The following is a 26,431-nucleotide window of genomic DNA, read 5'->3' as shown; positions in this document are numbered from 1 at the left end:
AAGAAAAGCATGCTCATTATTCAAGGAAGCAAAGAGTACAAAATATGCTAAATTAGAAGTCCCCCCCCCCCCACTGCCGCTGCCACCAGCCTGTTTCCCACGTGTCCAGGTTCCTCTCCCCCGAGGTGGTGCAAATCGGATTTGCTTCTGTGCCGTCACAGGCGTCTGCGGGGCACGTACGCAGAGGAGTCGCGCTTTATGCTACACCCTGTGCCTCGCTTCTTGCTGCGTGATGCATCCTGGGTATATAGATGTTTATTTTTATTTCTACACACACGTTCAGCCTGATGCATATTAATCCTGTGTGGTCCTCCAGACGCGAACTTATTTAACTTGCTCTCGGCTACAGATGCTGCAGTAGTTTGCAGTTTTCCTCATGACCCACAGAGGAAGGCGAGACAAAGGGCCCTGCTCCAGAGCACGCTTGATGTAAAAAGAACCCAGTTCAGATCCCAGCGTGGCCTCTCACCAGCCGCACGGCCCACCCTCGACACAGTGGTCCCCTCATCTGTAAAACTGGAATGAAGGAAACCCACGGCATGTAGTTGTTGAGAGAATTAAAATAACTCACATGGAGACTGAAGACCAGGGCTTCGCAAAGAGAAAGCTTTCTCTCTGTCTTATCTGGAATGAATACGCATGTGTGTGTGTGTGTGTGTGTGTGTGTGAGAGAGAGAGAGAGAGAGAATTTTTGAACAATGAAGTGAGTGCGTTGGGTCAAAGCGTTTATGTGCACTTGAAATTTCGGGGACTCTTGCCACATAACTCTTCTCAAAGGAGCACCAAGTCAAGCCATCACCCAGCAGGCACGGATGCTGCTTTTCCACACTGTTGTCAGAACTGAACTATGAACAGGCTGGTAAACCTTTGCAAATCTGTAAGTGAAAATGGTACTTTTTGCTATGCTCTGCGTTTTTTTTCTTTTTTTACGTACAGTTGGTTCCTCTCTTTGCTTTATTTCTACTTCAACAGCCTGTTCATGTTTTTGGACATCTTCCTTTTTGGGCCAATTGAATTTAAACAAATGAACACGATGCGGTCGCTCTTTTAACGCGCTGGGAAACTCCCTTTCACCTGTCGCAGGCGCTGTCCGCACTTCCCCCAGGTTTTCCTTTCTTTACCGATTTAGTACATGGACGTTTTGCCGTAATGAATTTTACAAATTTTATTTAGGCAGTGTTTTCAGGCTTTCATTGTCTCTGGCCTTCGGGAGGCACAATCACAACCATTTAGCCGTTTCCAGTTTATGAGGAAAACCAGGCTCCTTCTAGACTATGATGCTTTCATGGAAAAAGTGAAGTATTTGTAGATCTCTAGAACATGCTCCTCTGGCATAACTGAAGCTTTAGACCCACTGAGAGTCTCATTCCCCGCCTCCTCCCAGGCCTGACAGGCACCTTTCCACTCTTGTCTTGGTGATGGTTTCATAGGCGCGTGTGTATGTCCAGATACATCAAATTGTGTACATTAAATATTCCAGTTTTTTTGTGTATCAGTTATACCTCAATAAAGGGCACCCACACAAAAGTTATGTATTTGGTCCAAACAAAGTTAATTTTGGTGTAAAGGGTTAAAGCAGTGATTCAGTCCTCCCTTTCCTCAAATTGCTGGTCACTTGTCCTGACGTGTTTGTCGAAGTGCCCATCCTTCCCCACTGTTCGTATGCAAGTGTTAGAACATGAACATTTCTATGTGTGCTTTCAATTTTTAGAGACTCTATTCTGTTGCCTGTATTTACTGAATGATTCTTATTTCTGTATCATACTACGTTTTTTAAAAAAAGTTACTTCTGCAAATTATCATTCAGGAAAATTAAATGTCCTTTTAGTCCCCTTAGTTTCTTTTTAGCTTTTCTTTTTAGTTCCATTTAGTTCCTTTTAATTCTCCAGTTCTGTGAATTTTGGCACATTGTGTATATATCAAACTGCTTTAAATCACGTAGCTTTAGCATATGCTTTGTTAATGCAATTACTCTTCTCTTTTAAAAAAGTTTTAATTTACCTCTTATTATTTTGCAATTTGCAATTTTTCTACACTAAGCATGCATCAAAGTTACAGTTTGAAAAATAGCTTCCTTAAGTTATTTCCATGAATTTCTCCTGTGTATCAAGTCATAATCTATTTTTACATAACCTCTCAATATTGGTTTAATATATGGCCTCAGAAACAAGCAAATAGCTGATCTCTTTCATGTGATGATCCTTTTTAAATAACTAAAAATGTTTGTAACTTTATCTTCCTGGAAGACGGAGTCTCAGATTCTTCATCGTTCCTTCTGTTGGGATTTCCACACCTCCATCGTTCTGGACACTCAGGTGCCTCTTAACACCTGATGCCTAGATCCGGACACTGTCCATTCACTGTGCTCCAAGTAAAGACAAACAGCAAAGAACACGTCCCTTCCTTTACCAGTAACACAAATTAGCATGGTTTACTTTTACTGCCTACACATTTTCTGAAGAACGACCGTTTAATTGTGACATTGTGACTCAGGAGGTTGTGCAGCCAGCCGCCTGGATCTGCGGGCGCCCCGCCTGCAGATGTGGGGGGCGATGTGGGGGCCAACTGCAGAATTACTCTTCCCTTGACATTGTTTGCTGTCTCACTTTCCATATGACCGTATTGGAATAATGTTGTCAATTTCCCCCCCAAATCCTGATTTTTACAATCCATTAATTTTAGGAGAATTGATGTCTTTTCACTACGGAGCTGTGTCCTGCTGCTAACTCAGGCCTCTCATGTCCCTTCACTGAGTGAAACGTGTTTCCGCTGTGGCTCTGCAGGCGTCTTAAGTTTACACCTGAGACTCTCATCTGGTTTCTTGCTATTGTGAATGAGAAATCCCCTTCCAGTAGGTATTTTTGTATATTTATTTATATAAAGAGAAGTTACTGATTTTAGAATAGCAATTTCATGCCCAACAAAGTTAGTAATATTTTATTATTTCTGGTAGTTTCTTGTTCTTTTTTTTTTTTGGCACCTTGATTTTTCCCTAAGATATACTACACTTTCTATGTCACTAATTTGTGTTGTCTTTGTAATACTGTTCCTCCTCCCTGTGTTTGGTTTATTTTCTTGTTTTATTCAACTTCTTGAGTTGGAGATCTTGATTCTTCTTCTTCAATTTTCTTTTCATTTGCATTCAAGTCTCTTTTTTCCTCCAAATACTGCTTTGGCTACGTCTGCAACGATTTCATGTGTTGTTTCTTACTGGTCTGTTTTAAATGTTTTTATTTTTATAATTTATAATAAACAGTCTACTAAGTAGTAATAAGTAAGTAAAAATGTATCATTACAATTTCCTGTGACTTTTTGTTTCTCATTTCTTGCCTTGTGTTTGATTATTTCGTTTTTTTCCTCATTTTGTAGCTGTTACCTGATGATCACTTTAACAGTTTAATCCTGTGTATTTCCATCCTCTAGAAAAGTATGAGGACTTAAGAACATGTTAGTTATTTCTTATGTTGAATGACTGACATTGGCCTCAAAATGTCACCATTAAGTATTATGTTGCCTTTTGACTTGGGGGTGTGTGTGTGTGTGAGCACGTGTGTATAATTTAAGGATGAATCTTATCTATTCAGTTTTTTTTAATCAAAAAAGAACTTTCAGTGTTACAAATTTTCTTCATGAATCTGTTTATCACACTCTTTTCTTTGATCTACTGATCAAAGATGAATAGATTTTCTTGTGTCAGATCATTGTCAAATGGTCATTGAAATCATATCTCTTCTCTATTCATTTTTGCAAAAAATGCTTCCTCCCGTGTCACCCGCATGCTGTTCTAGGCAACAGGGTTGAGGCAGGAGAAACATCTGCCCTGGCCAAGCTTACTTTTGTATGTAATACAAGAAATCACAAATAAACAAGATCCTCGGCCACTCACGGGTGTCAGTAGCACTTGGAAGGAAGTGAGGGGGAGTGTGATGAGGACCGCCTGGCGTCGCCCAGAGCCTCTCGAGGTGGTGAGTGTTCAGCACGAGCTGAAGGCATTCCGGCTTCTTGCCTTGAAATGTGTTTACTCATCGCTAAGATTCTTTTTATGAGCATACTTTTACTTTGGACTTTTCTGGGTAGCTTTTTAAAGGTGTTTCTTACAGCATATATTTGCTTTTTAATTTAATATGAAACACTTTTTAAGAGGTGAATTTATCCAGTTTACATCTGCTGTGACAGATGTATTTTTAGAAGGTGTTATGCATGATTTTATGTTATTGTTTCCATTTTTTTCATGCTTCCTCTGTGTTCTTTCTTTTGCTCACATAATCTGCGTGTGTGTAAGAGGGACACCGAGAGAGAGCTGGGGAGGGGAGAAAGTCTGCCTCGCATCTGGGAAGATTGGGTTTCATTTTATTTCTTTTAGCACGTTTATACCTTTAAAGAATTGCTTACACTTCTGTTTCTTGATTAATCAACTTCAAAGGGTCCTGATTTGTCCCAAAGCAAGATTGATGGGGCAATACACAGCTTTATATTCTGTTTCCTCCCATCTCTGGATTATTGTTAGTTACATTGTGATTTTAATATTGTCAATTAAAATAAAGCTGGGTTTACTTTCTGCTTTATCCCCATAATTCTTGCAGTTGCTCTAGCTTGATTCCATGTTTAAACACGCGCAGGGCTCAGCACCAGCGCCTGTTTTCCCTGCGGCCTTCCTAGATGGCGTCCAGCCGTGCTCTGTCCACGAAGGGCTCCGTGCACTCTAACGGAGGGTGTTTTCCGTGCAGGAGGGACAAACAAACTGGCTGCGTGTGAGGCCTTTGAGTCATACTTCTTCCCCCCAAATTTTGGAAAACAGTGTTTCTCAAAGTGTGGTTTTTCTTTAGGAACCACCCTCCCCTGGCCTCGGAGTCATCAGAGCTCTGTTTTGTGAGAACCAGCGATGCCATCCCAGTGAGCCGGGAGCTCCGAGCGGGGGCTCGGGCACTCTGCTCTCGGAGGGGCGTCCGAGCCCCCGTGTCTGTGAGGGTCCGGAGTCGGCACAGCCCGATGCGCCTGTGGGCTCCTGGCTCGGAACCGCGTGCACCCAGTCTCGGGCCAGCCAGGGATGAACCTTTGTGAGTTGATTCCCTTGCTCTGGTTCCTGTCCTTAGGGTTTTTATTTCATTGTTTTTTTTTAAATTTTTAAATTAATACTTGAAATTCAGTCACTTCCTCTAGAGGTACCTTGGTGTTTATAGTTCTGTATTACTCCCCCCCTGGACTGGGGATCAGGCCTTTCCTTAGTGTAAGACAGTTTCTTTCCATGATATCTTGGAATGGTTTTTGTCTGCTCCACGTGCTCTCCCTTTGGGGACCCCTCGTCCCAGCCCCTCTCTTTCCCCTTACTCAGATCGGTCTTGTCCACAGCAGTTACCAGGGCCTGAACTTGGCTCTCTTCCTCCCTTTGTCCCCGCCTCTGTCTCCTCTGTGAAGCTAAGCTTTAGGGGCTGGTGGCTTCCTCACTGCTATGGCCAGGGTCCTGGAGCTGCATCTGAACTCAACTATTCAAAGATTTCAGAATGAACAGGTGAGCGGCCACACAGAGGAATGAATGAGCCGCCCACATCTCCGTCAGAACCGACTGAACCCAACCCGGGGCCTGAAGTCTTTCTTCCACCCGCACCGCCTTCTCCTGTTGCCCTGCGTCTCCCGCTAGGGTCTGTGACGTCTCCCTGGCTCGCCCGGTGCCTGAGCTCCCAGCATTCTGTCCACGCTGCTGCTGCTTTAATCAAGGTTCTGCTTCTGGAGCAGTTGTGTTTCCTTAAATCGTCCACTTCTGTTATTCTTTGTTGTCATCTCTGTTCTGCAATGTTCTGTGTTTTATCTCTTGCAGTCCATCTCTAAGCTCTTCCATATTCCATTTTCTCTTAAATTTATCTGAGAAGACAAAGAAGCTTCTGCCTGGAAGATGGTTTTCCCTGTTTTTTGGAGCAATTTTTGGAAGCATGTCCTTTGTCAGCCTTTGTACCCCCAACTGTTCCATTTCCACTTGGGTCGTGTCTCTGCTAGACGTTTATTGGAGAGCACGGCTCATCTTCCAGGGGGGACGTCCTGTCGGGCCCAGCTCGTTACTCAAGGACAGTCCGAGCCGCAGCCCGGAGGCTGCGTGAGCCAGTGAGCTAGTCAGTCCGGCTTGTCATCCGTCCTGCATTGTCCCTCCCCGGGGAGCAGGTTTTTCCACATTTCCCCCCGTTCCTCACTTTGACAGGACCTTGGACTGCATCCCAGTAAACTCACATATTTTTTTAAATTACACTTTGTTGTTTGATTAGTGTTGGCTCATCTCTGGTAAATAGGCCTGATTGTCCTTTCTCCTTCTCTCCTGAACTCCTCCCGGTTGGGATTCAAAAGCTGAGAGTGTTTCCGCGGAAGGCCCCTCTTCTGCTGTGCCTGCCTTCCCGTCCGGCTTCCCCGCAGGGTTTGCAGGACCCTCTCCTTTTTCGTGCCGTCTGCCCGCTGTTCCGGCTCCGCAGGGAGGAGCTGAGCCGTCCGTCCCGGACGTGGTCCTGTGCACTGTTACCTGTCGCGTGCTATTTGAGGTTGCCATCATTTCCTACTTCTGTGAAGCTGGAGCTTAGTTTCCGTTGGTTTTGCTTTTAATGGTGGGTTTTAGAAAAGAAAGGCTGACGACTCACTTCGTACTGGAGCAACTTTGGAAAAGTGGAGTGAAGTCCAGCTGGCTGTGGGTGTGGCCCAGTGATGGAATGGCTCCCAGTTCAGCTGCTGCTCTGGTTTGATCCATATGTCCCTGAGTGGTTCTTCTATGATTCTGCTAAAATCGGAAAGAAGTTACAGCCAGCACGAGCACAGTGTTTATGATTTGTTTTGAGTGACTCCCTGGTATTTCAGGACTCAGCCGATGTTGATAATTTGTGAGTAACTGCTGGAGGCAGAGAAAACTAACATTTAATGGATGCCTACTAGGTGATGATTGCTTTACATCTGTGATCATTCAATTTAATCTGCACAGAACCCTCTTAGCTGGGTGTTATTATCTCCATTGTGTGCCCCAGGAACCTTGCTGGAGGTCGTCCTCCTACTTGGGTCTGATTCTGACGCAAGTGCTGGTTCTGAACATTGAGCCCTGAGGTGCTCTGTGCTGAGATGTCTCCGTGGCCATTTCTTGCCCTGCTTGGCTACATTTGGCCTTATCAGGGCCTAAGTCAATAAAATGTTTGCCACTGTGTGCATCTTTATGACTGCCTTAACGCAGAGGCCACCCAGGACCGTGCCTGTGGGCGGGGCCGGGGTGGAAGGAGTAGGATAGGTCAGCAGTGAAACTCGGGTGGTGTGTGCTCAGTGCCTGTTGTGAGGTGGTGACAGCTGCTGGGCCACGGGAGTGTTAGGAGGAGGAGCAGCGGCACCTCTGGCCTCTGAGAACCCCCAGTCCATGCTCACGTCTCCCCACCGGCCGCAGCATGAATGGACAATCATCATCTTCCCTGACCCTCTCGCCCCACAGCATGCAGAGAGTGTGCCATGGGTCGTGTTGGTTGAATGAGTGAGTGAACCAGTGGTCGGGGAAGTTGGTGCAGGCTCTGAATTCACAACACTCACCCTTAAAGGCCCACTTACTTTTTTAGGACTCTACCACCCTTGACCCTACAGTTAGGGATTCATTCCTTTTGCTTAACACTTGGTTCCTGGTGTCCATCATAAATGTTAGTGCTGTGTCTCTGTGAAGAACAGATACTCTGAGAAGAGGTAATCAAACCTGCTCTATTATGTGTTTCTTATGTGTCAGACTTTCCCCCTGAGAATAGCTCTTACTTGAGGAAGAGTTATGGGAGGAGAAGGAGCTGAAGGAGGAGGGTAAATTCTAGTCGGCAGGGTCATGGCCCCTAAAGGTGGAACCTGGGAATACACTGTGTCACACCGTGGAGGGGAATTAAAGTTGCAGATGGAATTAAGGTTGCTAATTAGTTGACCTTAAAATAGGGAGATTATCTTAGATTATCTAGGTGGACCCCCTGTAGTCACAGGGTCTCCGAAAGTGGAAGACGGAGTCAGAAGAGTTGGTCATCATGAGAAGGACTCCACCTACTGCTGTCGGCCTTGAAGATGGAGGAAGGGGCCATGAGCCAAGCCATGAAGGTGGCTTCCAGAAGCTGGAAAAAGGCTAGGAAATGGGTTCTCCCCCAGAGCCCCCGGAAGGAACACAGCCCTGCTGACATCTTGATTTTAGCTCAGCAAGACCCGGGTGCGACCTCCGACCTATAGAACTATAAAATAATACATTTGTGTTGTTTCAGGCCACTTTGTTTGTGTAATTTACGACCACAGCAGTGGGGAGCCAGTACGTAAGTGGACGCAGTTTGAAGAAGCTGGACTTGCACTCCAGCTGCCCACCCCGGCTTGCCCATCTGGAACGAAGGTTGGTTGAGGGCTTCCCTGCGCCGGGCAGAATTGTGAATGGGCTATTTGGGTCTTTATCTGGGTTTAGGAGGCCGTGGGCGCGGGTGGTCTCATGGGTTGCCCCCCTGCTGGTGGGGGAGGGAACAGCACCGCGGACACTGGGGTGACACGCCAGCCCTCCCGAGAACTGGGGGGAGAAAACACAGGGTGTTTGTGCGATTTGGTGTCTAGTAAAGGCACCCGAGAGCTGTCTGGGCGAGTCTGACAAGCGGCTGTTGGATGAGGATTCAGAAAACGCCTCCCTCGGTCCTCTGTTTGAGAGTCTACAGGCATTTTCAAGTCTTCTCTGAATGTAAACATATTTTATTTAAATTCCTGACACAGCTGCAGAAGTGTATGAGCATTTTTTGTTTTGGTTTCAGAGTTTTTTCTTGATCATGATAGCAGCTTGGCTGGGGAAAAGCACACGGGCCTGCGTGTGTGCACACACGCACACACGCACTCACACGCACACAGAATCGCATGCTGACACTCTCACGTGCGCACACAGAGTTCTAACACTTCTGCAGCAGCTTGGGTTAAGTGCGCCAGTGAACTGTTGGGAGAGTCGGACAGAGTCTAGTTCACATCAAAGTTTAAATAAAATAAAATAAGAAAGGACATTAAGCCAGTGGATTCATGTGTATCTTAATAACTCCTTCCTTTTTATCACTTAATGTGGTTCCCACAATAACCTCAAAAGGTCAGTGGGTAGTCATTACTGAATTTTTTTGGGTTAAAACTGGGGAAACAGAATCTCAGTGAGCCAGACTGACCAAGGTTATTCAACTATCAGGCAGGCGAGGCCGATCTGCTTCCAGGTGTAATGACGGCTCTACTCCATCTCCATCTGTCCATCTTCCTTCCTTCCTCCCCTCGTTCCTTCCTTCCATCCACTCACCATCTACCCATCCATCGATCCCTCCCTCCCTCCCTCCATCATCCATTCATCCATGCATCATTTCTTGTTCAGAGTGTGTAAAAGAATGCAGGGACCAAATACTTTAAACATAAATGTGGAAATGAACATGTTTATTGCCTCTTGGCTCAGTGACTTCGTTCCAGTAAGATGGTAATTGCTGGGGTAGGTTTTCTTCTCCTTGGGTCATTGAATATTTTCCTTGAACTTCTTCGGGAAACACGCCTGTTTTAATGGCATTCTATGAGAAATTGATGCTCACCACTTGCGGGGTGACATGGGTTTTAGCAGGTGAAGGACTCAAACACAGTTATGGCGGTCCTGTGTATTGCCATGAATTTCGGGCAAATGTGGGATGACTATACTTTGTCGATGGCATTTTGCTGATTTTCACTTGGGATGAGGCTGAAGTAGGGAGTCCCCTTTAGATGCCGCATGCCGGTCTCAGCCCTCGCCCTGACGCACACACGCAAAACGGATGCTCCGGATGTGACGCCTGTGCCCTGAAGCACCCAGAGGAACCCCTGCCAGGAGTGGGGAGAGCAGCAAAGCCATTGAGCTGTCAGTGGTGTTGAGAGGGGCCGCTGGCGAGATAGGCACCGACTACAGACAGTGCCTCTTTAACGCTGATGCTTCTCGGCCTTCGCTTGAAAAAGTCCTCCCTCTGTTTGTGTCTCGAGAGCCTTCTGGATGAAATCTCCAAACTGTGAGATCGTACGCATGATTACAGCCGGCTTTGCAAATGAGCGTATCTTGCAGACATACTAGCTCGTCTGAACAGCAGACGTTCATCCCGAGAAGGCAGCGCACGCTGACGTCAGTATTCCACGTGCAGGGCCGGAGAGGGCGGTGACTGGGAGGCTGGGGGCTCCTGAGGCCGACGGCGGGGCCTTTCCCTGGTGTGCGTGACCCAGCGATGGACTCATCTGGAGGACTCACCGCAAGTCTTCTGATCGCGATGAAGACACAGTTGAAAGGCTTGACGAGAGGTGTTCTTGAGTGTCTCCCCCGCCTTGACGGGGGCGCCGAGAGGACAGAGAGCCAACTCCGCACCTCAGGGCGCGGCCCGACCCCTCAGCCGGAAGAGCAGGGCCTGGAGGCGCCCGAACCCACAGTTCCTTGCACCGCTTTGCTAGGACTCGATTCTCGGGTCCGCGTTACCAGGGTGAGGCGGCTCAGTGTTTCTGAGAAGGTAGAGACGTGGGCTGGTCTTCTCGGCGCTCATACTCAGACTGAAAACTGCCATCAGCTAGAAGGCGAAGAAAGGCACCTCAAAGCAGGGCCCCCGACTGGCAGGCAGCGCCACATCTGAGAGTTTGCCAAGAGAGCACATTCCAAACCCGGCCCGGGCCTACGGGACCAGAAGCCCTGGGAGGGGAGGCACCAGCCCCACGTCTGTTTCCACAAGCCCCCCCGCCTCCACGCTGAGGGCCCACGGGAAGACGCGGCCCGTCCTTGCTGGCTGACCATGGGCAGGTGCCTTCTTTCCATGGAGGAGCTTACTCTCAAGTAGGTGTTCAGGGGAATTCATTAGATATCTCATTGCCTGTATTTCAGTTTTCCCAAATTTAACCTTTGAAAATACAGTTAAACTGATTTATCAAAGTTACGCTCATTTTATGGGTACCTTCCATTTGTGTCGGCTGGTTTTTAATATTCCATTAATGCTAATAAGAACTTCATTCAAGAAACAATAGTATTTTGAAAAAGAAAATGACAGGTTAGGATAGTTAACTGTGGTACGGTTGGTGCTGTCTGTGTCTTCCTCTTTAAGATCTTCATAGCGAGCATGTATCACCTTTGCCATCAGAAAACAGCGCGTGTTCTAAATTAAGTAAATCAATAGACTTGAGAGTGTGCTGGGTGGGGGTTGGGGGCGAAGGTGGGGTGCGGATGCCGGTGGGAAGCCGTGTGCCTGTTGTTTTTTCCATTTTTGCAGTTAGCGTTTGTGTCACTAACGGCGTTTAGCATAAAAAATGCAACGTGCGACTTCAGAGCACTACGATTGTCCTTCAAAACCTTGCTGGAAATGAGCATCCGAAAAGCTATGTTGATAGAGAAGATTTCTTAAAATGTCACTTATTTCCTTTTAAACTTACACACAGTAAAATTCCTTCTCGTGGTGGACAGTTCTGAGTTTTGACAAATGCTGGGAGTCACGTCAGCACCACAGTTGAGACACAGGTCTCTTCCATCACCCCCCAAACCCCTTGACCCGTGTCTTTGTAGTGAAGCACTTCCTCCGTCCCAGCCCCTGGCAGCCACTGTTCTGTTCTGTGTCCCTGTAGGTCTGCCCTTTCCAGAATGTCATACTCATGGAATCTTACATGATGTGGCCTTTGGGTCTGGCTTCTTCTGCTGGCATCTGAGGGCATCCTTTGCTGTTGCATTTATCAGTATCTGACTTATTTTTATTACACGCATGGATCGCAGTTTGTTTTCCAGTTGGGTCGTTTCCAGTTTTTGGCAACTATAAATAACATTGCTCTAATTAATCGGGGTATAGTTTTTTTGTGTGAACATAATTTTTTCATTTTTCTTGGGTGAAAACCTAGGATGGGGGTGCTGGGTCATATAGTAAGTGCACACTTGACTTTATAAGCAACGATGAACCTGGTCTCCAAAGTGACTGCCATCTTGCGTTCCCGCCAGCGACGGATGAGAGATGCAGCTGACCACGTTCTCGCCAGCACTTGTCATTACCAGGATCTTTTACTGTGGCCATTGTAATAGCTGTGCAGTAGTTTTAATTTGTCTTTCCCTGATGGCTAATGATGTCGAATATGTTTGTGTGTTTATTGCCATTTTGATATCCTCTTTGGCGAGGTGTCTGTTTCTGCCGATTTTTGCTTCCTGTTGAGTTCTTAGAGTTCTTGGTGTATTCTGGATATAAGTACATTATGAGATAAGTAATTTGCAAATGTTTTCTCCGAGTTGGTCATTTGTCCTCTGATTCTGTTAAGATAGAGAGTAGTTAAAGTGAGTTATTTGAGGTCCTTGCATGTCCTTTTGGGAAGTAAATGGCGACCACCCAAAGGAGAGCACATGGAGGCTCCTGGTTCAGAGGCTGCTCCAGCAGAGGGCCTTGGCCTCCATCAGCTGCATTTGGCAGAGACTCAAAGGCAGGAAGAGGGGCGGGAATGCTTCATGGTGGAAAAGGGGAGGGTCCAGCCGTGCCCTGATTGGAGGCCGCTGACCTGGGGAAACTGGAGGCAGCTGGCTGGAAGCTGAGTATCCGGTGTGAGGTGTTTAGAGAGTCGATTTGGCTTTCTGTAGTTGGCCCTGCAAAGATGAGGGAAGCTGGCTGCTCCTGGCCTGTCCTGACCGCTCTGGGCTGATTATGGCAGGGGCTGTGGTTTGACTTCCCGGGCTGGTCACTGCTGAGCTTTGGGTCAGAGTCCACTGTCATCCTCAGTCTGGCCATTGTCTGTATAGTCAGTCTCTCACTTTCTTTAAGGAAACTAATACGTGTTTCTGTTGCTGGGCCTTGAGTAAGTGTGGTGCACCTGGGCTGGTAAGAGCCAGGGAGAGGGTCAGAGAATCATTGCAGGCGGGAGTGGGTGGGTCTGCGCTGAACCAAGCTTCTCTGGGGAATACTTGGGACTGGTTTTTGTGAGTGGCAAGACCCAGGGAGGTTTAGGGAGGAGGGGGACCATCCCCACCCATCCATCAGCTGCTGGCCCCGGGGCAGCTGTGAGGGCCGGCCCTGTGAGTGGCCCCGCAGGCCCAATGTGCTGGCAGCCCGGCCGGTCTTCCTCTCAGAGCAGCTTGGCCGACGGGCTGCAGGAGCAGTTTGCCTTGTCTCCCCTGAGCCCGCACCAGGTCAGGGTGGAGGTCCCCTGGTTGGGTTTTGTGCCTGAGCCCCCAGAGTGGGCTCTGCTTTGCCCAGCCCAGGGTGGGAGGGGTCCACAGGGAGCCGGGCTTCGGCGACTGTGGGAGTGAGGTGGCAGTAGCGGTGCCAGGACGTGGCCGTGATTGCCCGCTCCTCGTCTACGCCAGGCACTTGCTGCCGTCCAGTCAGGCGTCCTGTGTGCAGCTGGATGCCCTGTCACCTTTGTCCACTGGGCTGTGACTGCCTGTGACTGGAGTCACTCAGTGTTTGGCTGAGGGAAGCGGACTCTGGCAGCTGGCAATCAATACAGCAGAAGTGGCTGCCTTTTTGCATTTGAAATGGCATCTTTCAGCTGCAGGGACTCGCTGTGTCGACTCGCCATGTCAGCAGCCGATCTGCGGGAATGGAGGCCGCCAGGCCACCGGCAGGAAGACTGGGGGGCGATGGAGGCTCAGAGGGGGCCCTGGGGCAGAGCAGAAGGCCCCCCCACACCTTTCTCCTTCTGTCCCCACCGGGGTCATGTTGCCCCCTCTGTCTGCCTTCTGTGTGTCACTTCTTCAGGGGGTATTTGGGAGCGTTCGGGCTGATTACGCCTGCAGGTGAAACGAAGGAAAGGCTGATTACTCCCGTGGGTTTAGGGACATGCTGCTTTAGCTTAAAGTTTTGATATCCTCCAAAATGTAAATCCATCTGGGGAGATTTAGGCTGCTTACACCATAGTATAAGTGAGCACCAGAACTGTCCCCAAGGAGGTTTTCCGTGACGGAGGCTGTGGGGGTGGCTGGGAGCTGGGCCCAGGGAGTGGGAGGAGGCTGGGGAAGTCCGAGACCTCAGGACACAGCTCTCTGTTCATCGATTGGTCCGTGTCCTGGTGGGGCCGTGGGCTAGCAGGAGAGGACTAGGAGGGGAAACTCAGGTGTTTGAGGTTGTGAGTGGTCTTTACAAGAGGGACCTTCACTTGTTTCTTCTAACAAAGACCCCCTTTTGGGGGAAGTGTGTGAGGAGCAGGCTCACCAGCTCCTGCTGCCTGGTGAGTGTGCAAAACAAGTGCCACGAGTCTGGGGAAGCTGTCCTTCCTCTTTCCTTGAGTCTGAGTGTCCCCCGTGGTCAGCCTGTCTTAGTTTTCCTGTTTTCTTCTTCACACACAGCACTGTTCAGTGTAACGTCTTCAAGTCCATGTGTTATTGTTCCTAAAGGTGTTAATTACGACGGAAATAACTCAAGAGAAACGCTCATGGGTGCGGTCAGAGCCTCATCGACCTGCACTTGTGGTTTATTTGGTGCTGAAGTTGGTACAGGATGCTCTGAGTACAGAATTCTGTGGACACTTGGTCCGTGTGTTGTCATCGCTGCGGGAGCGTGAGTCCTGGGGCTGGGCGCTGGCTGAGGCCTGCGCGAGGGTGAGCATGGCCAGCGTGGTGAGGACGTCGGGCTGGCCCTGGCACCGACAGGCACAAGTTGGGGCCCCCACTCGCCAGCCCCCATCGAACAGAGTGCCGCTTCCAGCTCCACATTGTGCACATCAGTCAAAGTCATGCCTTTTTTTTAAGCCTCCTTATTCGTAGGCGACACACTGAAGGTTTTCAGGATGGAGCGACCGCCTGTCAATGATTTAACAAGTGTGACAAACCATTAAAAGCTGGCAAATCTGGTATCAGTCGTAGGCATTTATTGTAGCATCCTTTCAGTTTTGTTTTTTATATTTGAAATTTTTCAGCATAAAAGTAGGGGGAGATAGAAGATGAAAAATTTACAGAAAGCACAAAGGGTGGAAGGCCTACTTTGCCTTGAAGGTCTCAGGGAAGGAGCATGTCACCAAAGCAGCCCCAACCCGCCCTGGATCCTGGGCCCTGAGACCCAGGAGGGGGCGGGTGCCCTTCTCCCAGTGGGTTGGGGCTGGGGCACAGGCAGCGGGGGGAACGTGGAGTCTGTAGACGGGGACTTCCTTAGGTCGAGGGGAGCCAGCCCAGCCCTCATCTCCAGCCCAAGCCCAGACCTGCATGGGCCCTGGGATTTGGGGATGGAGGGCCTGTCTGTTCATGTGATTTTCTTAAAACAGTTTTCGATGGAGGGGAAAAACGTTGACTGCTCTAACCCTGATCTCTGTTTAACCCTGACCGGAAAGGCCGACTAACCCCTGCTGAGCCAGCCGGTTCTCAGGAACACAGCACCCTCTCCCCACGCCCCGCCCGGTTCACTCTGAACAGCTCCTCAGGAACCCCGCTTGTGTTTCTCTGTCTCTGTGCCTCATGTTTTAGAAACTCAGTCAATCTACTTGGATAGAGTCGCAGTTGCTTCAGGAACAAGCCCAGATCTTGGACGGGGAGAGGGGGGTCATGTTCTCTCGTCCGAAGGTCTTACCCTTCTGAACTCCTCCCTGAGAGCCGCCTGCCTTTGCCCTGTAACTCCCTCTCTCCTTCTGCAAAGTTGGGACGACGGTGAACAGAGGCAGGCGGACCGTCAGGCTCAGGGCCCGCCATCCCGAGCCGTTTGCAGGTGCGCGAGGTGCGTCGTCCACAGGGGGCGGCCGTGCCGCGAACACGCTGAGGCTGGCCGGGGCCGCAGGTTTACCCTGAACTTTGAAAGAGGCTCTTTGACAGAGTTAACCCGAGGGGAAGGGGAAGGGAGGCCGGTGAAGAGAGCCCAGCCCTGTGACGCGCCACGTCCGCTGCTTCTGCCTGGTCCCCCATCGGTCAGCGGGATGGACTGCCTCGCCCGCCACCTCGCACTGGCCGCTGCGGTCACCGTGCTCAGTGTAACGAAAACAAGCTACTTCCGAGAAACTAGCCCTGCTGCTCTGGAACCTCTGGTTTCACGTGGAGGCTGTTTTGGACGGCGTTGAAACGTGGCTGGGGCGGGACATCTGGGGAGAAGTCTGCTCTGGGACCTCTAATGGGGCAGCTGCTCTTTCCCCCCTGGCCGGGCCTGGGGCCCCTGGAGAGGACTGGGGTCCCGGGGTCAGCAGCTCTCAAAGGAAGGTTCCTTCCTCCTCCAGTGACCCCGAGCTGCTGCCCTCAGCTGGGCGGCCCGGCAGGCCCTGGGCGGTGGGGTCCCTGACGGCACACAGCCAGCTCCTCCTGCAGGCCTGCAGCTGCCTCTGCGCGGTCGCCCGTCTCTGCGCAGCCTGAGCCCTTGCCTGGCCCAGGCCCACGGCTCCGAGCCCTGCCGTCTCACACCTGCGTCCCTTGCTGGGAACAGGTGTGCATTTGGGCGGGTCCATGGGTCTTTCTCCTTCTGTTCCTGGCTCTCCCGTCCCTGCCTCTGGGTAGCCCCCACCCGGCTGGGAGGCTGGGTGGCACCAGGGTAGCGCGGTGCAAAGAAGTGAGAACACCGACAGGAGGGTCCCCCATTGGGCCTGGGGTGGGAGCCACACAGGCTGGTCCCACCTCAGCCCTGGCCAGGGACTCCCCCGACTCACAATTTAAGAAAAATAAAGCCTCTAACAGCCCAGGGCCAGTGGTCGCTTCTCAGCCCTTCACACACCCTCCCCGCGAAAGCCCTGGATTCACAACTCGCTCTCGATCGCAGGTGGCCGATCGCAGGTGGTCGGGCGTGTAAGGGCCTCACACCTCCCCCTCCCACCACCTGCTGTCCTGTGGCGGGTGTGTCTCTTGCTCTTTGTTAGTGTTGCCCTTAAGTCTTGGCACACGAGATCCTGCTTGGGGCTGACACGTCCAGTGGCTGAGCCAGGCGGGCGGCGGGTGGCGGCCTCGGGGCGCCGTGGGTCCCCGGTGGAGCTGGGAGACGGGAGCGCTCACGTGCGGTACTGGAGAGCAGCTCCATGGCGCGTCAGGCCCGGGCGCTCACGGCTTTACTCCGACCTCGGCCCTTGCACGTCGCACCGCCTTCCCCTGTAGAGCTTCGGTCGGGCTGCACGGCCACCCTGACTGCCAGATTCAAAACGAAAAGGCCCATCAGATTCACAGATGCACGGTCACAGGTGTGGCTTTTGCTGAGCTGCATCTCAGAGTGACTTACATGCGGCACTGGGGCCCGTCTTTGCTGTTTGACTGTTTAAGGCTCAGAAGGGCCCAGATTTCCAGGGCCAGGGATTGTCCCAATTCCATGTCTAGAGCAAAGGGGCCAGGATTTCGGTTAATGAACATGATGTGTCCCAGTTTAATTTAAAACATCATGTTTCCTTTTCGGAAGGACACCTCCTCTGCCTACATCAGTGAGGTATTAACGAAGGTACCCAATACGTAACAAAGATAGCTAAGCCTTTGGTAGGTCCACCTTCAGACAGTTTCTTCTCAGCCTTTTAAATTCTGAATTAGAAAATCCTAACCTGCAGTTTCGGTTGTGGGGAGCGGGCTGTGCATTGTTCCTGGTGAGGATGAGTCTGTGTCAGTGCCTCCACTTGTAACGTGGACCAGTGACGTCAGGAGCTCCCGTGTCCCTGATGGCAGGTCTGGTCACTGGGCAGTGCGTGGGTCTGACCGTTGCTGCAAGGTACCTCTGTCTCACGGAGGACTCCCAGTCCCCTGGATGCTGGTCCCTGAGCCTGGGTCGCTCGCAGCCACAGCCACGCATCCTTTTACTGTGCTTCACTTCTCTGCAGATCCTGCGTTTTTTCCACACTGAAGGTTGTAGCAGCCTCGCGTCGGGCACGTCTACCAACGCCGTTTTCCCAACAGCATTATTCTAAAGTTAAGTGTGTCCATTCTTTTTTTAGACGTAATGCTTTTGCACACTTACTAGGCTACAGTGTATGTAAACATAACTTTTACATGCACTGGGAAACCAAAAATCGCGTGGGACTTGCTTTATTGTAATACTTGCTTTGCTGTGGTGGTTTGGAGCCGAACCCGCAATGCCTCTGAGGTCTTCCTGTTAGAAGATGGAATGTTCCAGTTTGGGAAACAGTGGTGAAACCCAATATTTGGTTGCTTTTGGATCTGAAAAATGTTTTATCATACTGTTTCTATATTTACATGGGTTTTAAGATATGCCCCCTAAAATATGCCATTAATTACTTCAGCCCATAGTACAAAAGAGAAAAGCATTAAGTGCTTGGAAAGGCTCAAACTTCTGACGAATAAGCTGTTTACCCTGCAGTTGGGTCTTACTGAGAAATTTCAACCCTTTTTTTCTAGTATCTAATGTGGAATTTTAGTCCTAAAGTGATGAGCTTTAGCTGTCAGAACACTGAGCAGATTCCTGAGGTCCCTTCAGTGAGCCTTTAGGAGCAGATGGTGGTCTTCAGTGCCATTTTAGTGTCACAAAGGAAAGTGTCTACTTATTTTTCATTTCAAAACTCTGCTGAGGAGCTTGCTGTCCCAAAGCATGGGGAAGCCCCCGCTGTCCGAGTCCGTGCACAAAGCGTGGAGCTTGCTTCTGAGGCTTGGTAATATTCACGATTTTTATTATTTTCTTCAAGCTGGAATCAAGACCAGAGGCCCTCCGTTCCCCGAGAGTGGGGCAGGTGTAGAAACCCGGCTTCAGATGCGCGCTCCTGTTTGCCCAGCAGCGCGGACCCCGCACGCCTTCTCTGTCTGTATCACCGCTCACCAGGTGATGCCTGGATGCACGTCAAACCTCCCCTCTCGGAGTCCTCGGGGGAGTAGGGGCGTCCTGCTGGCAGCGCGTTGCTCTGCACGTCTCCCCATAGGGACGCAGGCCTGGTTTGAGCTCTGCACGCGCAGGGCTTTGCCCCGCTGTGCAGCAAGACACCTGCTACAGATGAGGAGAGCCGCTGTTAGTATCAGCGACATCGAGAGTGGCGTCACAGAGGAGGTTCGCCTGTTGCTGCTTCTCCTTCCCCGACCACAACCTCTAACCAGTGGCCAGACTTACAAGTTTCTCCACGTGTGACGTGACCAGTTTCAGCCAGGAAAGCTCTGACCATGAACGCCGTTTCTGCGGTTTTGGTCTCTTTCCCTCCTCTGATGCCTTCATGCCACTAACCGAGAACATTTTATCCGAGACGCTGGATGCTAGCGACGCGCTGGTGGGCGGGTCAGTAAAAGTCAGCTTTCAGATAATCCTCCTCTTGCATCCTGACAGCCCTGAGTGTTCTGGGTGCTTGGTGGACGCCGTCGTGCGTCACAGGCTCGCTCTTCATAGTGTGTGCTGAAATCGGAGTCTGCGCAGCGCTGTGGGAGTATTTAGGGTACTGCTTTCCTACTGAAACTTTAAACAATGATTAATATGAAAATGATTCTTTCTTTCCAAAACATGATAATTTTATATTTAGTAGACATTAAAACGTAATGATTCATTATTAAAATTTTTTAATAATTTGAACTTTTGGGCCATTGATACATTTTGGGTCTCAGGGAGACAACACAGCACAACTGTAGCGACAAATACGCATGTGATGAAAGTAAACGACACGCGGAGATGGGGACGACCTTCTTGGCTGAGCGCTGCCCAGTGGGGGTCTTCTTGTGCCCTCCCTTTAAGGAAACTCCAGTTAGTAAGAACTTAAGGAGATTTCCGAGTCAGTGGGAATCAAGATAACATCGCAGACTTGTGAGGTGGTGTGCCTGAAACAGCTCCACCACTTTTCCTCTGAAACCACCAAACCGGCAGCAGATGGCCATACAGCTGAGGAGCAGGACCGTGGACTTCACGTTTGCAGATCGCACTGATCCTCATGTCAGGCTTTGGGAAAGCCTTTTATAGGTAAGAGCTGCCAGGCCTGCTGGTGACCACAGAGCAGGGAGAGGCTGAGCCTTGCCCCAGCGAAGCACCCTTCCAGCCGTGTCCCCGGCAGACTTGGGACCCCGGAGGGGAGGCCGCGGGGAGGAGCGGCGGATCCTGGGAGAGAAGCTGTGAAGTGCCCCTGGGCGCGTCCTCCTCTGTGGCCCGATGGGGCACGGGGGCAGCGGCCTGGGTCAGCCTGCACGGATGCAGCCGTAAACCTGCCCCAGGTGTGGCTGAACCCTGGCTGTCCGTCCAGCCCAAAGAGAAGACACTCCCTGAAAACGTGTTTGCTTGTCCCAGTTCATGCAGTTTTGTTTTCCATCGCATCATTTATCCTGTGGCTTTGATGTTAAGGTATCTTAAATTACGACAGATTACAATGAGAGCTTATTTTTTGTTTTGAGTAAGAATACCTCTGTATTTGTTTTCATATAGGCAATTTTTCTATAGCTTCAACAATTTCCTCTCAAAAATCAAAGAACAAAAGATTCCCCAAACTTAGGACTGGATCCCTTGGCCGTGTCTGTTACTTCCGGAATAAAGGTGTCTGGCTGTAGCTCTGTTAGCCCGAAATACGTAGTTGGGTGATTCTGTGTTAGAATTTTAAAAGGTTAGAAAAAAAAAGGAGAAAAGCCAGTCCAGCTTTCTCTTTAATATTACAGGCGTGGAGTGGCCGCTGACCGACCTGTCCTGGGTGGCCTGGGACCTTCCCATTTTAGCATCCATGTCCTGAGTCTTGGGGACCCCTCAATCCAGGAAACCAGGACTGCAGGCCAGCCGAGCAGGGGGAGTGAGGAGAACCCCTTGCTGCACCACATAGGTTTAATGCTGCCGTCCGTGTGGCTGTTTCTCCAGAGCTCAGCTCGGCGAGGGGAGCGCGCGGTCCCATCTTCGTTTTCATGGGGCAGATGTGCTGGGAGGTTATTTTGAACAGCAGGCGTCCAGGAAAGACACACAGACCCAGGTGATGATCAGGTTTGGGCCTAATACAGTGAATACATTGCTCATTTTTGAATTGAATAAATATAGTTCGTTCCAGGCAAAGCTGCCTCTGCCGTGCTGTCGGGACCTATTACAATTTGGATTATCACTTGTCTGTGGCGGCTTTAACTTTTCCAGTTACCTTTTTCTAAGATTTTAATGTGTCGCATTCATAAGCCCACAGCTCGTGTCTCCTCATGATGGCTCCTGCCTCTTTTCCATTCCCTGCCTGCCCTGTTCAGATTATTTAGCAGCTCTTCACCCTTCTGCCCTCTCTGTGTGTCCTTGCGTGGACAGAGGAGGGACCTGGGTGTCAGAAGTCACCAGCTGTTAAGCCATCAGCACTGCACTCTTGGGCAGAAGTAGGGGGTGACACTTAGCCCCCCAGGAGGTTTGAATGTCCCCACCCCCAGTCTTTATCTGCCTCGGTCTCATTTCCTCCCAAGAAATCGAATCTACTTTTAGTCAATAACTTGGAAGGATTTAAAGTTCTGTTTTGTTTTTTCCCAGAGTCTCCCCATCTTTTTATTCAAACCCAGCCCCACAGTTGGCTGGGCTCCGCTGTCTTTGTGTCCTTAACTCGACGGGTGAAAACTCGAAGCTCTCCTCAGAGGTGGGAGACCGTTTGGTGGTCTTTCCGGTAAATACTGCAACAGGGGGGCCGAAAAGCACACTACCTAATGGATCCAGCTCCCGCGCCCAAGCAGGCAGTTTAACCCTCGGGTCGTCGTGTTTGTATTCCACGTATCGGATTGTTAATAGATTTTCTTCATTTGTGTGAGACGTTGCAAATGATGTGCGGAGGCCGGCCGGCTCCTCCGGCGCCGGGACCAGAGGTCCACCTGTAAGGAGCCGGCGTTAAAAGCTGCTGGAGTCGCTGCCTCCTGACAACATCCCAGCTGCAGACCAGCAATCGCAACCCTCGGGTGGCAGTTTTAATTATCGGCACCGGCGATACCATCAGCAAGTGTGTAATTACGTGTCAGTTTCCTGGCTGTTGGGTATGAAAAGTGGAACCAGTGAGATGATGATTGTGGAAGCAGTAGACTCATATTTAAACAATTCAGAATGTGTAACTGGCAGTGTCATTAAACAGAGAGAGTCTGACCCCAGCTGTCACTTACTTTTCCTTATGCAGATTCGTTCATGCTGTCTGTCAAAAGAGCTCCCGGGCTGAGATGGGACAGAAGAGGTGATGTAATTCTCAGAGCAAAGAGGGCTGCCCGCGTGAACTCCGCACGGGCGTTCTCTTAGCCTAAACAAACACGGCCGTGAAACTGTAAACAAACGGGACCGTTCCCGGAAGTTACATAGACGTTTGCTGATGAACGCACCACACAGACACGCCAGCCTCAAGCATGTGAGTAGAACCTGCCCGACTACCCGGCACTTAAAAGAAAAAGCACCCTGACCATGAGAAGAAAATGAAAGGACCTCCTTAGTGCTAACATTTGGAGTCCAAGATGAAAAAAATGGGGAACTCATTTTGAAAAATGCTCGGAATCAACAAGGAGAAAGAAAGGTGATTGGATAAAATATCACAGATTTCAACTTCAGTCTCGCTTGGGTTATAAGTTGTTACGGCTTCGGATGCTTGGACTCCAGTTGAGAAAACTGATATATGTGTGTTAAATACAGGAAGGTTAAAAATAGACACGAGTGGCTATCTTAGGAAGGTGGATCAAGACGTGAGGAAGATTCACATTTCTGCACACGTAACTGCGTGGTTCCGCAGCCTCCCAGCTGCACACTTCCGGGAGACGGGAGAGACGTACGTTTGCTCTCAAAGGCCTGCATTTACTGGGGGACTCAAAAAAAGGGCTGGGTAACCAAGGGTTAAGTCTGCATGCATGCGAAAGCAAACGACAGGAGAGTTTATAAAATGCACTGAGGAGGCTAAGTGTGGGGGTTAAACTAACACAATGAACTGTGAACACAAAGAAAAATGTTTCTTTAATTTTTAAAATGTTTTCGTTTCTCATAATAAACTCAACTAGCAGACGCATACAAACAACATTATTTCATACCCTGAAGACACTGCAGTTTGGCTTTTGGAACTCAAATGGATTCTGGAAGCAGTGCCATCACTACAGAGGCGCTGTGGCAAGTGTGATCTTCCGAAGGGCATCAGATCACACCTCGAGTAGCACGTCAGAAAGCAAGCACCGGCTCATGCGCACGCCCAGGTAGGAGGCATTTAAGACAGGGTCAACTTTGCATGTATTTCTAGTTTCAAAGGCGAAGTGACTGATTTTCTCACAGGCTAATGGAAGCCATGTTAATTGCCATGGTACGTTCAGATTTGAAAGTAATAAATAGGCACATATTAAATCCTCTAAGGATTAATTTGTATTTTATCAGCTGTGAAAAGGGCAATTTTTTGCATATCTCGACTTTAGAGGTAGCCTTATTAGGCGTTCATTGGAAAACAAATTCTGCATATATTTTGTAGCAAGGTTTTTTTTTTAAAACAAATCGTTTTTCCTTCTCAAAAGTAGCACAATGCAACTAGGGAAGCAATTAATATTTCTATTCAAGACAAACACGGTTTTGGAGTTTCCTGGCTTGTAAATATTTGAACGGCTGCCTAAAGGAACAAATGGTAGAAAATGACACACTCTTATATATTTTATCCTACAGGATGTGATGGGGGCTTGGGGGCTTGAGACCACGTTGTGTGCCTGCTGTGTGAATTGTCGCACTGTGGTGACCGTTCTTTTTTGTCTTCTGGGAGAGGGCATCCCTGGATGCTCATGTTCCGGTTGGGCTGGCCGCGGAGAAGCAGGTGGAGGCACAGCCGGGTCCCTGCGTTGCTGGAGGAGAGGGCTGTGACCTTGACATCGGTGAGCGTCCTCACTGCCTTCCTTGGGCAAGGCCAATGGCTCTCTGGGTCTCCAAATCTCAGAGACATGTGGCCCTCTGAGAAGAACCTCAGCAAGGGACAAAAACAGAGAAGAATTTGAACATACCCGTGGGTGTGATTATGCCGTCCTTTGGAGAAAGGACTTGTCTCGATGATGCTTGTCCTGTTTCACCCAAGAACTTCCCGTGGTCCAGTTAAATCAAGGAAGCTAGTGAAAAAAAAAAAAAAAGGTTCCCCTGCAGTATGCCTCCTTGAAGGGTTGTCTTGTCCTCTTTGAGAGGTCCCTGGAGGGAGCTCTCCCACAGTGACTTCTGGCGTCTGTCTGCCATCCACCGGGTCTTACGGTCAGACGCCTTGTTAGACTTTTACTGGAATATGTGTGTTGCACTCCGCGCTGGCGGCTCTTGAAGCTCTGTCTGGGAAGCGCAATCAAATCGGTCCCTCGTGACGTGTTCTTCGGTGGGCGTGGAAGGGACGCCCCTCTGCTGCTGGCTTCTCCAGGGAGGGGAGCGCTGCTCATCCCGTCCTGTGAGCCTCGTGTCTGCGACACGCTCGTGGCTGGGGAGAGGCTGTCTGTGGGAGCGTGGCCAGTGATTTGGTCTCAGTTTTGAGAAATGGTGCCACGTGAATTTGAACTTGTGGAGGTGGCACGGGCTGCCCTTCTGTGCCGAAAGTCCCTGATTCGGGAGGTTGTGCATCTTCACTGGGGTTCGGCTTTCACGCCCGGTGGCTTGGCCCACTTTGCCTTTGTGGGTGATTTCGTGTCACTGAGCTCTTTTAAATAATTCTCCCCGGCCTCTTAGTTTGCTTCCAAACTGAAAAAAGTCTTTACCCGCAGATAGATAGCTGCTCCCCACGGCGCACCCAGGGAGCTTGCTGCGTGCCCCTCCCCCTCCCCCTGGGAGCTCCAGTGGCCTTTTGCCTAATGAGGTGACCTTAAGAGAAGTCCTTGCCTGGGTGTCAGTGTGACTGGCCATGGCGGTGACAAGTATGAACTGTGTACAGAGCACATGGTCTCAAACAATTGCTTCTGATGCCACTGCTTTGCAAGGGAGCCCAACCTGCTGGGGCTCGGGACCCCAGAACCTGCGTTACCATGTATTAGCGGATTCAAGCCACGTGTTAACTGGCCATTATCACCTGTCATCGCACCGTTAATAGTCAACAAATACCGAGGATTTCAGGCATTGGCACTTGACTGTCCTTTGTAAAGAGAGTATAGGTTTGAAATGAATGCATTTAAATTCTGTCTCTTTGAGGCAGATTCCTACCAACCTACAGAAAGGGCGTGTTTCAGATCTGACCCACTGGTTCCCTGGAAGATTATTTTTAAATGAAAGATTTAAAGGAGAAGCAAACAAAGAAAGGGATAAAAGCCAAACAGTTCTCCTGTGAGCACTAGGCCCTCTCCAAAGCCCAGTGCCTCCTGGACTCGGTCCTCCAAATGTGGCCAGCGCCCCGGGGCCTCCTCCTCTCTCATCCCCAATTCCTGGCCTCCCTGGCCTCCACCTGTGCCCCTGACTGCCCTGGGGCTCAGGTCCTGGCATCCGCAGGGACGCGGCTCTTCCGGGCAGGCGCAGGGGCCAGCAGGGTGTCCGGGAGCGCAGGCTGACGGGGTCCTGGAGGGACACTGCCTTAGCGGCTGCCCTTGGAGGCCCGGGTCTGAGAGATGGTTGTTGCAGCACCTGAAATATTTTCCTCAAACTGGGAAATTGGCATAATTCTGATGTGTTTTGTTCACTTCATTCAGACATTAATATTCCGTAGGCATAATCACAAATTGTATTGGAGTGTCCTGCAACTGTCACAATGAAATTTCCAGACTGGATGTCTTCATGGGGTCCGTTGACTTACTCCATGAATTGGGTGAGAATCGCTAAGATCACCACATAGAAGAATGTTGCCAGCGATGTCACCAGAATGTCACTGGTGATCTGAAGTATTTCTCTTGTGCCAGCCGACCAAAGCTCCCTGAGAACCATCAGCCAGGAGGGCGGCGATCTTGCCTCTGCAGCATTCTACCAGCTGCAGGCCTCCAGGGCTTAGAAAAGACACGATTTTAACTGTTGGAAACCTTGATCAACTCTTCCTATAAAGGCATGGCCTTATAAGATACAGCTGTGTCCCGGGCAGCGTGCCTTGCGAGTTACATACCCTTTTTAAATTTCTGTGTCAAACAAGGTATCCAGTGTCCAGTCTGTTTACTTGATGGGATGAAGCAGGATCCATTTTGCCGTGATTTACACATCATCCTTTCCCACTCCGCGGGTTTTGCGCCCCACGCCATGTGCTTCCTCAGAGGACAGAGACAAACAGCTTCCTTCCTCAGGGGCGAGGTGTGAGCTGAATGCATTTTAAACACAGCACTCTGACCGCAGTCAACATTTTAGATACGGAGCAATTAGGCACTGAAACGGCGCGAGAAACACGCTTCCTAGAGACAGCCGCTGCATTTCTACGGCAAGCGCGGTATTTAGGGAGAAACGTTATTTCCCTGAACTTTGCCAGTTTGTAAGCAAGTACAACAGCTGTTACCTAGGACTCACGTCCTGCGTGCACATCAGCGCCCAAGCACTGCTGGAGTGAGTCTTTGCTTCGTTAATATTTTAGAATTTATGATAGGTTTGCAATTTAATGTTTTTTTTTCCCGTTTACAAGGAAAATTCATGCTTCTCAGGGAAAACGCTCAAAGTACAGGGAAGTATGAAGCAGCAGCAGGCGCCCTCAGTCCTCCCGGCTGAAGGCTCTCTAGTGAGGGGCTGTATTTTTGGCTAATGTGATAAGCTTTTAAAGTTTCAAAGAAAACAATGTC

The 26,431-nt window shown here is 49.8% G+C and overlaps 1 long non-coding RNA gene across 1 annotated transcript; it reads left to right on the top strand.

Moving 5' to 3' along the window:
• The first annotated feature begins 745 nt into the window (after positions 1–745).
• On the top strand, positions 746–26,431 carry LOC140699482 (uncharacterized). Its single transcript, XR_012077688.1, has 4 exons — positions 746–877; positions 8,235–8,356; positions 21,895–22,942; positions 23,491–26,431. It is a non-coding gene; the product is annotated as an uncharacterized lncRNA (long non-coding RNA).

This window comes from Vicugna pacos, chromosome 11 (genome assembly GCF_048564905.1).
Source record: "Vicugna pacos chromosome 11, VicPac4, whole genome shotgun sequence".
In the NCBI taxonomy this organism is placed as follows: Eukaryota; Metazoa; Chordata; class Mammalia; order Artiodactyla; family Camelidae; genus Vicugna; species Vicugna pacos.
This window is presented reverse-complemented; position numbering and strand designations above follow the sequence as displayed.